The sequence below is a fragment of the Rattus norvegicus genome, chromosome 7 (assembly GCF_036323735.1).
Source record: "Rattus norvegicus strain BN/NHsdMcwi chromosome 7, GRCr8, whole genome shotgun sequence".
Taxonomy (NCBI): Eukaryota; Metazoa; Chordata; class Mammalia; order Rodentia; family Muridae; genus Rattus; species Rattus norvegicus.
Genome location: NC_086025.1, coordinates 128,628,002 through 128,642,105, shown reverse-complemented (window position 1 = coordinate 128,642,105; position 14,104 = coordinate 128,628,002). Strand labels below are relative to the sequence as shown.

The following is a 14,104-nucleotide window of genomic DNA, read 5'->3' as shown; positions in this document are numbered from 1 at the left end:
CCTAGCAGCCTTCAGATGAAGATGTAGACCCTCAGCTCCTCCTGCACCATGCCTGCCTGGATGCTGCCGTGCTCCTACCTCTATGATACTGAACTGAAACTCTGAACCCAAAAGTCAGCCCCAATAAAATGTTTGTCCTTTATAAGAGTTGCCGTGGTCATGGTGTCTGCTCACAGCAGTAAGACCCTAATTAGGACAGTGTCTTTTTCATATCCATTCTGTTGGCCAGGCCAGAAGAATGTGGGCTATTTTCATAGTGATCACAGCTGCCTTCCAAAATCCATGCTTTGGACATACAACAGGGCAACACTTCTTAGGAAGCCTGGGAGTGGACATATGACTTGGCTCTTTGTAGCACACCACTTCACAGCCTGACCCACCTATACCCAATATGCTTGTTCCTCCCCATTTTTCCATCCTATGGGATACTTAGAGAGTACACCATGAAACTCTGTGATAGGATTACAGACTCTCCGCCAGCTTGTGTCTTTGATGATGACACAGAGAATGATACTCTTCCCCCTCCTCCCTGGCTAGCAAGTTGAGATGTTCGGGTTGATAACTTTGGGCTGAGGCCTGGAGTCCACTTTTTCATAATTTTCCAGGTGATAGTGACCCTTCATATTAAATGTCACAGGATTTAGAAAACTAAACCCTAGACAAGAGCAGGAAGGAAACAAGTGAGAAATGTGAAGGTCTTACGGGCTGCATCAATACCAATAAAGATGAGAAAAAAATAGTAAATATCTAAAACAGAGGTGGAGAGGGACAGGCTAGCAGAGAAGGTGGTCCGTTAGCTTACAAATGCAAGTTTGTACCCCCCCCCCTTAATTTATTTTGTTTCTGTGTTTTCCCATGAAACACTTAGATTGGGAAACCTTTCTAATTAGGAGTGAGCACAAGAGGTCTCTTGGTCTGCTGATAGTGTCAGGAGAGGAACCCGGGAGGGATTTTTATTCTCTTAGAATTAGATTTGGAGAAGAATCCGGTACAGAAAATCTTGGTGGCAGTCTAGTTTCAAAGGGGAAGGAGAACTGGGCAACCACACCATTCTTCAGAGCAGCAGCCAAGGAGACTATGCAGGCTTTGTACCACCCAGAATACCCAAGACCTGCACGTGGGGCCAGACCCATATGGACCAGAGAGAAGATCCTTTGCAAAGGAGTTCACGCTCACAGTGGGACATGCGCTCACTGACCACAGTCACTTCCGGAGTAGACTTCTGGGCAACAGATCTAGAGTAAGTTGTCTGAGAAATCGGGACATCGAAAAGCATTTCCAGAGCCATCTTCTTCCCAGGAGTCTTTGGAGCATGCTTTCCCACAGACAGTGTGGGATTCACACTTCACTGAATCAGATTCTAGTAGGTTAGATGAGTCAGGCCCTGGGTTAGGACCTGGAGATGAAGTCAAGATGGGAAATATGGAGTCTTTGATGCCAAGCAACCTAAGAAACTACTAAGAATCTTTAGATAGAATCACTAAACAGTTTGGCAGTTGGGAGATTTTGCAACATAATTTCTTAATGGGTTGACATTTATACATCAGGTCTCTCAGGGAGAGACACCAAATGGGGGAAAAGCCACTGCTCTGCCAAGGGCCTGTGAATTCCTTGCAATGGCTTGTGGGTTTTTAGAGTGAAGTATGGGGAGGTTTCAAGGAAGCGATGATGATCACACATGCTGATACCTTTCTTGATGTGTTTGGATCCCAGTAAGAGCTAATGACCTCTCTGTAAGTCAGTGGCGCTCTGAGAATGTTGTGATATTTAGAGAGGGTTTTGATAGTCATGACTGGAACTCCGCTAGCAACGTCAAAAGGCAGGGCGTGGTGCTAAGCACTCACTCACACACAATGAAGAATAATCTGGTCCAAAATTTCAGGAGTGCCAAAGTTAAGAGTTTGGTTTTGAACAGGTTTTCAGGGATTTTAGGGACTTCCTGAGGCTTAGTCACACATAGCCCCCAATGTTGAGTCAACTGATCCTGGATCAAAATACCTCTCTGAAGCGCTCTAGTCCGTCTTCATTCAGGAAGCAAGTCGGGTTCCCAGAGCCTCATTCCAAACTGAAATTACTTTAGAAGAATGGTAGTAGCATTAGTTTAATGGTTTTGATATTTGAAAGAAAGCACAACTTTTGCAACAAGTCTCTACTCATTTTCAAATCCACGTGCACTTTGATTTAAATATGATCAGCATGTTTTCCCTCAGATGCTAATAAATCAAAGTATTACTTTAAGTGGATCATATGATGTTAGCAAAGTCTTTTTTTTCCAGTAAGTCTCCAAAGGGTCTTTGAATTTCAAGAGAAGGTTATATCCTTAAACTAGAAACTTTTCTAATGCATATGCAGGTTGTGTCCACACGTACCGTTCCATCTGGCTTCAGTAAAATCCTGCAGTCTCTTCCTTACTTTATCATACTTATTCAGAATACAAATGCATGGTGGGTGACTCACTGAGTGCTGATTAGTGCGCTTTGTTCTAGTAAACCCCCAATAAAGCAACATCGTAACCACTGCCCAATTACAGCACTTAAAACAGTCCTGGAAAGTGACACAAAGCTCACAGGTGACAGTCGCATTATTCACTTTCATGAAAATCTCACTAATTTGGAATTTACAAAACTCTCTGCTGTGGTTTGGGGATTCATTAAAAGGCTGACCATGTTGCCCAGGTTTCTACGTCAAGTAGTAATGCACCATGACATCAAACACATTCTATTAAGTCATCCCTTTCCTTGTTTGTTGTTCTCAGACTGAAAGGTTAAAAAGTAGGTTTGTAAAAACCGGGCTTAGAGTCACTGATCAGTCTACACATTTAATGTCAGCGAGCTACCTAAGTGACACCCTTATGCTTTTAACTTTGTGTGCACTTGTGTGTTCCTGCATGTGTACACGTGTGCATGGGGGTGTGTCTCTGAGTACATGTGCACATATGGTGTATGCGTGTGTGGAGAACAGACGTCGATGTTGGGTGTCTTCTTCAACTGAACTCTGCCTTAAGATCCGAGACAAGGTCTCACACCGAATCTTGAGCTTGCAGATTCAGTCAGGCTGGTTTGCCAGTGAGCCTTACGGATGGGGTTCTCCTGTCTTTGTCTCCAGCCGTGGTCTTACAGGTGCATAGGACTATGTCCAGTTACTTCATATAACCCTAGGCTCCAACCTAGGTCCTGATGCTTGCACTTCATTGACTAGGCCCTGTATACATTTTTGATAGATCATGTTCTCCTTTTCCACTCTTAATATTAAGCTTGAAGCCCTGGAAATTATTATGATGGCTACTGCTAAGTGTTCACATTCATCACTCCTCCTTCGAATGGGGAATACTGTGGCATTTGGAGAGATGTCATCCATTACATAATTGATTCAACAAATCTTCCTTTGCTCGAGGTTGCAGACTAGGAGCTTGAGGGTACAAAGAATGAATGGAAAAATGTCATCTATTTAGGGTGGGGGATTAAGTAGACAATCCTCTAGACATCTGTCAAGCCTTTGTTATGTTGCAAGCGCAGACTTAGGCCATGCGAATTTGTCTGGGAAATCCAATGAGCCTAACCTGCTGCCTTCCCAGTTACTCTGAGTGAAGATTTTGAGGATCTGACAATGAAACAATGGGCAGGCCATTTCTGCCAAGGAGGAAGCTTGAGCAAGAAGGTAGCAGGACACCCTCTCTTTGCTCCAGACACTGACTTTCTCTCCCAGTGTCCACCAAAGAAAATATGATACTGTAAACCCCAAACAAGTAATGCAGAGCTTCAAGAGATGAAAGGATTTCTATTTGGAAATAATATATTTGTACCATTGTCTGAATTTGAGTAGAATTCTAGACAGAATTCTTGGTCTATATTTAAACCCAAGAATTAGCACGTAGGTGGGCATTGGTCACTATTAGTTCTCAAGTGGAACTTTAAGAGGATTGACAAGGCCGTGTTTATAGAATATAAAGAGCCAATAGGGAGGCAGAAATTATTGATCCCTTGTTTCACCATGTATGTTCTTCGGCAGGCTAAGACTCCTCAGGAGGCTCCTCCACCCATGGTGCTAAATTTATCTTCTATATGTTAGACCTGTGTTTCGTACTTGGTTTTACACTTTCAAGAGATGCATATTAGAGAAACTTTTCATTTCCCTGAAAATCCGTAGGAAAGGCTAGTGATCTTATCTAATTTCTATCTCCTGACAGATCCCAGTGCTATTTGAGCATCAACAACTCCATCTCTCAAAGGCACAGAGGGACACATCCCAGGTTTGGCTGATGATACTGACCCAGTGTTCTGACCCGTGCTGAAGAAGTGTTGTTCACATTCATTGTCTGCCAGAACTGCTGGGAACACTGCTTCCTGTCTGAGAAGTTGCTAAGCGACTAAAAAAGAGAGAGAGCGAGAGAGCGAGAAAGGCAACAGATTTGTTTAAAATTGTGCTAAAGAGAGATTTCCAAATTGAAACACCGTAGTTAGTGTGCTTCTTTGTGGTGAAAGGGTGGAAAGTTGTTAAAACTAAAATCAACACGTGAAATTCACACAAAAAGATTGAGTATATAGTCATCGTACTGGCACATGGACGAGCTAACTCTCCATGGGAGGAACAGTGAAAGCTATGACAAAGACATGTTACACCTAAAGCTGCAAGCCCAGAATACCTTCATTTGTTTAAGCTAATGAAGTCTACTTAAGCTGGCTTGCATTCCAGGTTTTATTAACTAACAATGCAAAGAGTTTTGGCTTGTGATATGGCTATGCACCCATGTAACACATGTTTTCAAGAGAAACTTAGAAGTCAGTCTATTAGAAGCTTGACAGAGATGGTAGAAATCAGATTTAAAAGGAAGGGTTTAGTAAAGGTACTTAGGTCTTGAATAATAGAACACATTCTTTTTTTTTTTCCAAGGGAGAGAAATGGTCTCTCATGAGCTGACAGCTTTGGGGAGGATTCACAGAGTCAAGTTCATGAATGCCATGAAGACCACTAGGTAAGGACTCAGAATGGAGCCCTGTATAAACAAGCTGCCGTAACCATGGCGGAGCAACAGACAGACATAATGGGGAGAGCGGTGTCTGCACCAAATCATTGCCTCCTGTCATAGACAGTGACACAAACCCTGCATCTGTCAACTTCATTGTGGATGACATGATCTCTCCTATACCTTTGTGCCTAAAACTGAGAAGAATTGTTTTTCCAGGAAGTGGGAGTTGAACAGATAGGACCGAGGTTCAAGAAGGTTGCTATGAAGTCATAGACCATGCTTCTCTAGTAACCAGTAGAAGGCCCTTTCAACACCCTATAAATAAGAAGCTGGAGCTGCCACTTAGCATGTGTTATGAGTAGCTCAGCAGCTGGTAATGTTTGCTTCCTGTAAATGATACGTTTTCTTCCCATTGGTTCTATCCTCAAATTATTGGTATGCAAATTACATATTTTTTATTTTAATTGGATATTTCATGCATTTACATTTCAAATGTTATCCCTTTTCCCTCATCTCCCATCCCCCTCTCCCTGCTTCTATGAAGATGCTGCCATTCCCATGCACCCACTCCCACCCCAACACCCTGGCATTCCCTACACTGGGGAAACGAGACTTCACAGGACCAAGGGCGGCTTCTCCTAAGATGCCGGACAATGCCATCCTCTACTCCTTAAGCGGCTGGAGCCATGGGTCCCTCCATCTGTACTTATCGGTTGATGGTTTAGTCCCTGGGAAATCTGCGGGTGTCTGGTTGGTTGATATTGCTTCTTTTTGTTCTAGAACTTTCAGGTGTGCTGTCAAACCGTTAGCATATGCTCTCTCCATTTTCTTTTTTGAGGCACTCAGAGCTATAAGTTTTTTGCCTTAGCACTGCTTTCATTGTATCTCATAAGTTTGGGTATGTTGTGTCTTCATTTTCATTAAATTATAAAAAGTCTTTAATTTCTTTATTTCTTCCTTAACCAAGTTGTCATTAAGTAGAGCATTGTTCAGCTTCTATGTGTATATGGGCGTTCTGCTATTTTTGTTGTCATTGAAGACCAGTCTTAGTCCATAGTGATGTGACAGGATGCATGGGATTATTTTAATCTTCTTGTGTCTGTTGAGGTCTGTTTTGTGACCAATTATATGGTTAATTTTGGAGAAGGTTGCACGAGAAGAAGGTATATTCTTTTGTTTCAGAATGAAATGTTCTATAGATATCTGTTAACTTCATTTGGTTCATACCTTCTGTTGCTCTCTTTAGTTTCTGTTGGGTGTTGAAGTCTCCCACTATTATTTGTGTGATGCAATGTGTGCTTTGAACTTTAGTAAAATTTCTTTTATGAATGTGGGTGCCCTTGCATTTGCAGCATGGCTAGTCAAACTTGAGAGTTCATCTTGGTAGATTTTTCCTTTGATGAGTGTGAAGTCTTCTTCCTTATCTTCTTTGATATCTTTAGGTTGAAAGTCGATTTTATTCAATACTAGAATGGCTACTCCAGCTTGAAGTATGGGGACCATTTGCTTTGAAAAGTTTTTTTTTCCCAGCCCTTTACTCTTAGGTAGTTCTGTCTTTGTCACTGAGGTGTGTTTCCTGTATGCAGTAAAATGCTGGGTCCTGTTTACTTATCCAATCTGTTCGTCTATATATTTTTATTAGGGAATTGAGTCCATTGATCTTAAGAGATACTAAGGAGTATTCCTGTCATTTTTTGTTGTTAGAGGTGGAATTATGTTTGTGTGGCTCTCTTATTTTGGGCTAGTTGAAAGAAGATTATTTTCTTGCTTTTTCTGGTGTAATTCTGATAGGTCTGCCTTTATATGTTACTTGACCTTTTTCCCTTACTGCTTTTAATATTCTTTCTTTGTTTTGCGAATTTGATGTTTTGACTATTATGTGATGGGGGAATTTCTTTTCTGGTCCAATCTGTTTGGAGTTCTGTAGGCTTCTTGTATGTTTATGGGCACCTCTTTCCTTAAGTTAGGGAAGTTTTCTTCTAGAATTTTGTTGAAGATATTTACTGGCCCTTTAAGTTGGGAGTCTTCACTCTCCTCTATACCTATTATCCTTAGGTTTGATCTTCTCATTGTGTCCTGGATTTCCTGGATGTTTTGGGTTAGCAGCTTTTTGCATTTTACATTCTCTTTGACTGTTGTGTCAGTGTTTTCTATGTTATCTTCTGCCCCTGAGATTCTCTCTTCTATTTTTTCAATTCTATTGGAGATGTTTGTGTCAATGACTCCTGATCTTTTTCCTAGGTTTTCTAACTCCAGGGTTGTCTCCCTTTTTTATTTCTTTATTGTTTCTATTTCTATTTTTTCAATCCCGGTTGTTTTTGTTCAATTCTTTCACCTGTTTGGTTGTGTTTTCCTGTAATTCCTTAAAGGCATTTTTGTGTTTCCTGTTTAGGGCTTCTACTGTTTTACCTGTGTTATCCAGTATTTCTTTAAGGGAGTTATTTATGTCCTTCTTAAAGTCCTCTATCATCATCATGAGATGTGATTTTATATCAGAATCTTGCTTTTCCAGTGTTGGGACATCCAGCACTTGCTGTGGTGGGAGAACTGGGTCCTGCAATCTTAGGAGTGAGAGTGCTCTGGGAGACCAGCTCTATGCAGGCAGGTTTTAGGTCCAGAGGGCTGTGGGACAGCCCCAGCTCTGGGCGCAGATGGAAACCAGAAGGTTCCTGTCCCTGGCTGCTCTGTGGTTCCTGTGCCCTGTGTGCTCTTGGTGGGTTCTTCTTTGGACAGTCAGTGGAGTGTAAGTGGGGTCTTACCTGTGGGTTTAGGAGTGAGAGCGCTCCTAGCAGACCATCTCTCTGCGGGCAGGTTTTGGATCTGGAGGGCTGTGGGACATATTATTTTTATTAGCCAGTAAGGAAATTATTATACTTTGAGCCTTAGTTGGCATTGGTACTGTTCTAAAGGCTCATACATTCCCTGTTGGGCATGTCACTCCTGAAAAGTCAGTGCACGGTAAGGGCATCGAATAGATACACAGAAAAGTGCAACTGAACAGTGGATCTGGAAACAAACTCACGGAACTATGGCTACTCGATTTTTTGAGGAAGTTATCAAAATAAACTATACTAGAGAAAAGATAACCTAGCCAATAAAAGCTGCTGGCAAGATTGTATATCTAACTGAAGGAGAATGAAACTAGGTACAGCGCTTGTATTTTGTTCAAAACCAACTCAAACTGAATCAAGGACCTTAATTTAAAACGCAAAATGTTAGAACTTTTAGAGCAGGGGGGAGGTGAAATGAGCCTTTCACAGGGGTCATGTAATATCACCAAAACCGACAGATTTTTACATTATGATTCATAGCAGTAGCAAAATTAGATAAGAAGTTATAACAAAACTAATTTTATGGTTGGGGTTCACCACAACATGAGGAACTGTATTAATGGGTCACAGCATTAGGAAGGTTGAGCACTACTGTCCTAGAGAAAAAGAGAGAATGTACTTCAAGATAGACACACACACACACACACACACACACACACACACACACACATACACACACACACACATATACACACACACATATACACATTTATACACACACACACACACACACACACACACATATATATATATATATTAAGGCAAGAACTTTCTGAACACAGCAGCTCTGGTAGCACAGAAAATAGCCCCAATAATTAGTAAGTAGGACTCCTTGAAATAAAAAGAAAACTTATACAGCAAAGGAAACTTATAAGGTAGAAAAAACAGACTAATGAGTGGGAGAAAGGCTTTGGCAGGTATGCTTCAGACAGGGTTAATATCTGAAATATATCAATAATTGTCAAAATTAGGCACTCCCCTCTAAATCTTCTGGTCAACAAATGAGCTAGTGAAATGAATGGACAGATGGCAATCAAATAAACAGGAATGCCCAACAAGCACTTACAGAGTGTTTAGACCGCTGGCCACTAGAGAAGTGCGTATCAAAACTATTGAGTATTAAATGTACTGTGAGGGTGCTCGCTTTGGCAGCACACACAGTCACCTTGGGATAGCATGGAGATTAGCCTGGCCCCTGTGAAAGGATGACACGCAATTCTGTGAAGTGTCCCATAGTAAACAAAGAGTCCACTGTGAGGTCACATCAGCCCTTAGTTAGGACTTCTATCATGGAGAAAAGGGGTGGCAAGAGATGCTGTTGTTGTTGAGGGGAACAAGGGATGTTTGTTCATGGAGGATGGGGATGTAAACTACTGTAGACACACTGGAAATCAGTATAGAGTGCCCCCCCAGACAGAAAAAGAACAGCCACAGTCCTAATTATACTGCCCCTGGGATTGCACTAGAAGGAATCTGTAGTCCACACCAGGGATGTATCAAAGAGATGCATCCCTGTCCACTGTGGCATCATTGACATTAATAAGAACCAAGTCAGTCTAGACATCTACCAGTAGACGAATGGTCAATGAAAACATTGGGTATACACAGTGGGATTTTATTCATATGCAAAGACAAATAGACCATAACATCTTCAGGGAAAGGATGCTTCTGTATTGGATTAAATCTACACAAGATAACTCGGATTCAGAAAGACAAGAACTGTGTGTTTCTTTCACAAGCAGATCCCAGATTGTATTATTTGTATGTGTATGAATGGGGTTTTGTGTGGGTGTAGGTTATGAAACTAGGAAGGAGACTATGAGAAGGGAGAAAAGAGGTGTCGAGGAAGGGAGGGAAGTATAGGACGAGGAATGGAAGAGGGACTTTTATTCTTCTAAAGTTGTTGCCTGTGGGGCTCACTGACTCTATCTGACAACCTAAGGCTAGTCCTGGAAGCTTCTAGTCTCCGTAAGATCTTACTAGGATGAGAACGTTTTCAGTCTCTGAGACTCACTGCTGAATAAGCTCACCCCTTTCTAGTTCTTTTCTGAACTCTGGCAGGCTGGTTCAACTCAGCTGTTCTGGATCAAACTCCTCTCCAAGCCAACTGATGTGCTCTTGCTTCTCTTGGCTTCTCCTGAATTGCCCTGATTGGCCTCATACTAACTTTGGCAATCTGTTCCAGTCTTCTGGCCTCTTCTCCTTCTCTGGCTTGTTCTGTCTTCACTTGTGTCTAGCTTGTTCTCTCTCTGCAACCGGTTTCTCTAAAGTCCCCCTGGTCAAACTTCTTCCTTCTCCGTGCTGCTCTCTTAAGTAGCTTCCCTTTCCCCTCTCTTCTCACGAGAGTTGGGCATGGCCTATTCTGTCAAATCTTTTCTGATTCGTCACTTTGCCATTCAGGTAGGCATCACTTTCCAACATGGCTGCTTCCATCTTCAAACTAACTTGACCTTCATTGTTTGGGATAAAACGTGAGTACTAAAGGGTGTGACTGAATTCCAGCCAGAGGGAGTAAAGGCCCATGCTAACACTGAGCCACACCTCAACCAGGGATGAGCATTGTCAGCAAGTAACACAATCTCAGGGGTCCCCGCGTGATTGAATATCCTGCAACCACAAGAGACATGAAAAGAGAAAGGAAGCCATAGGCTATGCAGACAGGTGCAGGGTGGGGGTGGGGCTGAAGAGAAGGTTAAAGAATCACTAAAGTATTTTGTTTGAAAATTTCACAATGAGACCGAACAATGCACATGCTCCTCGAAAGTTATTAACGTAAAAATTCAGAAGAAAAGAAATTGATTAAATGGAAGATAAAAGAACAATAAATAAGAAATATACCCAATGAGAAGTTGGTCATAAAAACAAACAAACAAACAAACAAACAACAAACCAAACAAACCACTGGATGGACATAAAATAATTAGGCTGAACTAACCAAATGAAAGAGGAAAATCCAAATTAAGAAAAATCATGGGTGAAAATGTGAGATTCTAATGGAGACCACTGAAAGATAGAAAATTATTGCAAAATATGTTAAAAATGTATTCTTAAAAAACCTAGAAAATCTAGAAGAAATGAATACATTTCAGGCACGTATGACTTATCAAAAGCAAATCAGTGAAGTTAATACAGTCAGTAGGAAGCGCACCATGGAGTTTTATCAACAGGACAAAGAAGAGCTAACACCCAGGCTTCTCAAACTTCCCCATAAAATACAAAGGGAAGAAACACCACCAAAATCATTTGACAGTTCAGAAGATCTTACATCACGTCCAAGTCGGTTTTCATCCCAGGGATACAAGTTCTGTTTGACACACTGAAATCAGTAACTGATTCTGACCAGACATGAGACCATGGTAGAAAACCACACCGTCAGCTCAACTGATGCAAGCAAAGACCTCAGACAAAATCTGCACCTCGAAAGGGACAACTGAGTCTGTAGCCAATGAATTGGAATTTCTAGTTGTACACCCAGGAGGTCTTACCTCAAAGTGAGTCAGATATGATAGTCTGGCCTACCTACAGGTGTCTATTATGAAAGCTGCCTTATGTCAACAGTGGGGACATGGAGACTTCTATACATAGAATACTTTGTCCTGTTAAGAACCTGACACTCTGGCTTGAAGTGATAAACCCAGAGGTCAATGTGTGACTTGGAGTCAAACACTTAGGCTAGTCTTGGTATACGAAGGACTGACTTATTTCCTGGCTCTAGAGATATTTTTTTGTGGAGGGAAATTGAGTGTAGCTATACCCATTGATCGAACAATATCACATGATTACATGTGAGCTCAAACAAGCCCAGAGGACATTCTGTTAAGCAAACATGCAGAAGAGTGCGAGGAAGAATGTTTTGTGGTGAGAACTAACTGTGCCTATAGAAGGAAGAAGAAATCTAAATAAAACAGGCTTTCTTTTCTTTTTTTTTTCTTTTTCTTTTTTTCGGAGCTGGGGACCGAACCCAGGGCCCCAGCTCCTTGAGCTTGTTAGGCAAGCGCTCTACCACTGAGCTAAATCCCCAACCCCCAGGCTTTATTTTCTTGAAAGATGAGCTGTGCATTGAGGTCTTAAGTTCATGCTCAGGGATCTTTAGGTTTTGAACACTCAGTGCTTCTATCTAGTAGATATGGTACAAAAAGAGTAAATGACTCAAGGAATATGATTGAACCTGACTGTTTCTATCACCTTTAGTTAACTTAAATTCTTTATAAATCACATCTTCGGGGCTGGGGATTTAGCTCAGTGGTAGAGTGCTTGCCTAGGAAGCGCAAGGCCCTGGGTTCGGTCCCCAGCTCCAAAAAAAAAAAAAGAACCAAAAAAAAAAATCACATCTTCAAGCATTGTTAGGTCACTTTAGATTTAAGCAGATTATAGAAGCAGGACATATTTTAGCAATTATTCCAAGATCACATATATAGCAATAGGGGAACACTAGCTTTTAGATATATTTCAAAGTCATACAATAAAGTGGAAATTCAGTAATTGACAAAAATTCCCTTCTAGGGAGGAAAAAATAGGTTTTTCATTCTTTCCACCATTTGAAGCATTTAACAAATAATGATCAGAAACTATATGTTCCAGTCTGCAAAACGAGTTCATCATCATTAAAAGAAACTATGATTTAAGTATCAAAGGTTTGGCCTTTCCATGTTGCGTCTTTAGCAGACTTTCCGGCTTTTATTCTTTATTGAGGGCACCAGATGTTGTCTGCACGTGTAAGCTACACGGGCTTCATAATACTTTACAGTAAAAAAGCATTCTTGGCACCACCTCACTCCTTTCTTGTACATGAGAGCTCTTGGGACAAATAACACAAGTGAATTTCAACAGTGGATAATTCCTCAAGATTTTCTGCTCAATGATTTTTATATAAATTTCCCCCCTTGCCCCATTCTTACAGAGATTATGACCAAAAAGCTGTGTTAAAAACTTCAATCCCTATATAACAGGCCACAAGAACATTATAAATTCAAGGCATTTCAAAGTGGTTTCATTGTTCAGAAAGCCATTAGAAGGCTTTGAACATTCACTGCTTAGTTTCCTAATTACTTCATTTTAAAATTTTAAGCAAGATTTGCTCCTTTGGACGTTCACACAGATGTTAAAGAAAGGGATTGGCTTGGGACTTATGAGGCCCGGGATGGCAGGATATTTTAATTAATGTTAATTCACAAGAATGTCTCAGGTTGATGTCAATGTAGCAAATACTTCCCTTGGTGTGTAAGTCTCCATAAGTCAAGGGGCTCCAGTGTTTGTCTAAGAAGATACATTTTCTTAACGTGCTCTACCAAGAGTCCAAGTAGAGAAAGTGAACATCTGTGACTACCTGTGAGGCACAAGGTGGGTGCGTGGATTCCCTTTGCTCTTTCCCACTCCACATGCATTTATTTGTGTGTTGATGCTGTGGAATATTACAACATTGTCTGCTGCGTCATTGTGCCTACAGCTTCAACACTGACACAGTAACAATATCTAAGGAGGGCAGCATTCAAATACTCATTAGTGTCAATTTAAAGTCCTTTTGTTTTAAATCTAAGGTCCTGTTAGAGATCATATTTTTGCTTATTTGCCTTAGCTCTTTAATGTTTGTTTAATGTTTGTTAATGAGTTTGTAAGTCATTGTTGATCTTTCACGTTTGATAGTTTAGTCTTGGAGAATGTTCCTCGGTCTGATAAGGCTTGGTGATTTCTTTACACCAAACAAGACTCATTCTTTCGATATATGCCCAGAAGATATGGATTCTTTGTATCTTGGAAGCTTTACTATCACGTGTGCGTTGCTGACATTTCAGGTCAGCTGTAAGAGAATTATTTCATCATTCTCTGGGGAAGTTCAAGAATCTGTCATGATGGCTAGTGGTAGGAGTCAAGGGAGCATACTTGTCTGTACTCTTTGAAGTCTTCCAATTGCTAATATTGTGGGATTTTAACCTACACTATATTCTTTTGTCAACCTATGGACTTGTGAACGTCTGACTGAGAGCTTAAGTGCTGTGTAGGCATGCTACAATAAATTTAAATTCTAGTCATATACAACAACACCAACGTAAATGGTAACCGTGACAGTAACCATTGGAAAGTTTTGTAATCTCCCCATACCTCCAAGACAGGATCTTATTGTAGCCCAGGCTAGCCTTGAACTCATTCTAACTGTCCTGTATTTAGCCTACTGAGTGCTGGAGTTAGAGGTGTGAATCATTGTGCTAGGCTTAAGGGTCTTTACCTCATCAATCCCGTTCTTCTATTCCTGTCACAGTATTAGGGTGATAGTTGAAAGAAAATGTGTCGAATGGAACATATTATATAA

General features: G+C 41.0%; 1 non-coding gene across 1 annotated transcript; it reads left to right on the top strand.

Annotated features, from left to right (window-relative positions):
- The first annotated feature begins 8,933 nt into the window (after positions 1-8,933).
- On the top strand, positions 8,934-9,037 carry LOC120093922 (U6 spliceosomal RNA). The gene has a single exon (XR_005487635.1). It is a non-coding gene; the product is annotated as a U6 spliceosomal RNA (small nuclear RNA).
- The last annotated feature ends 5,067 nt before the right edge of the window (positions 9,038-14,104 follow it).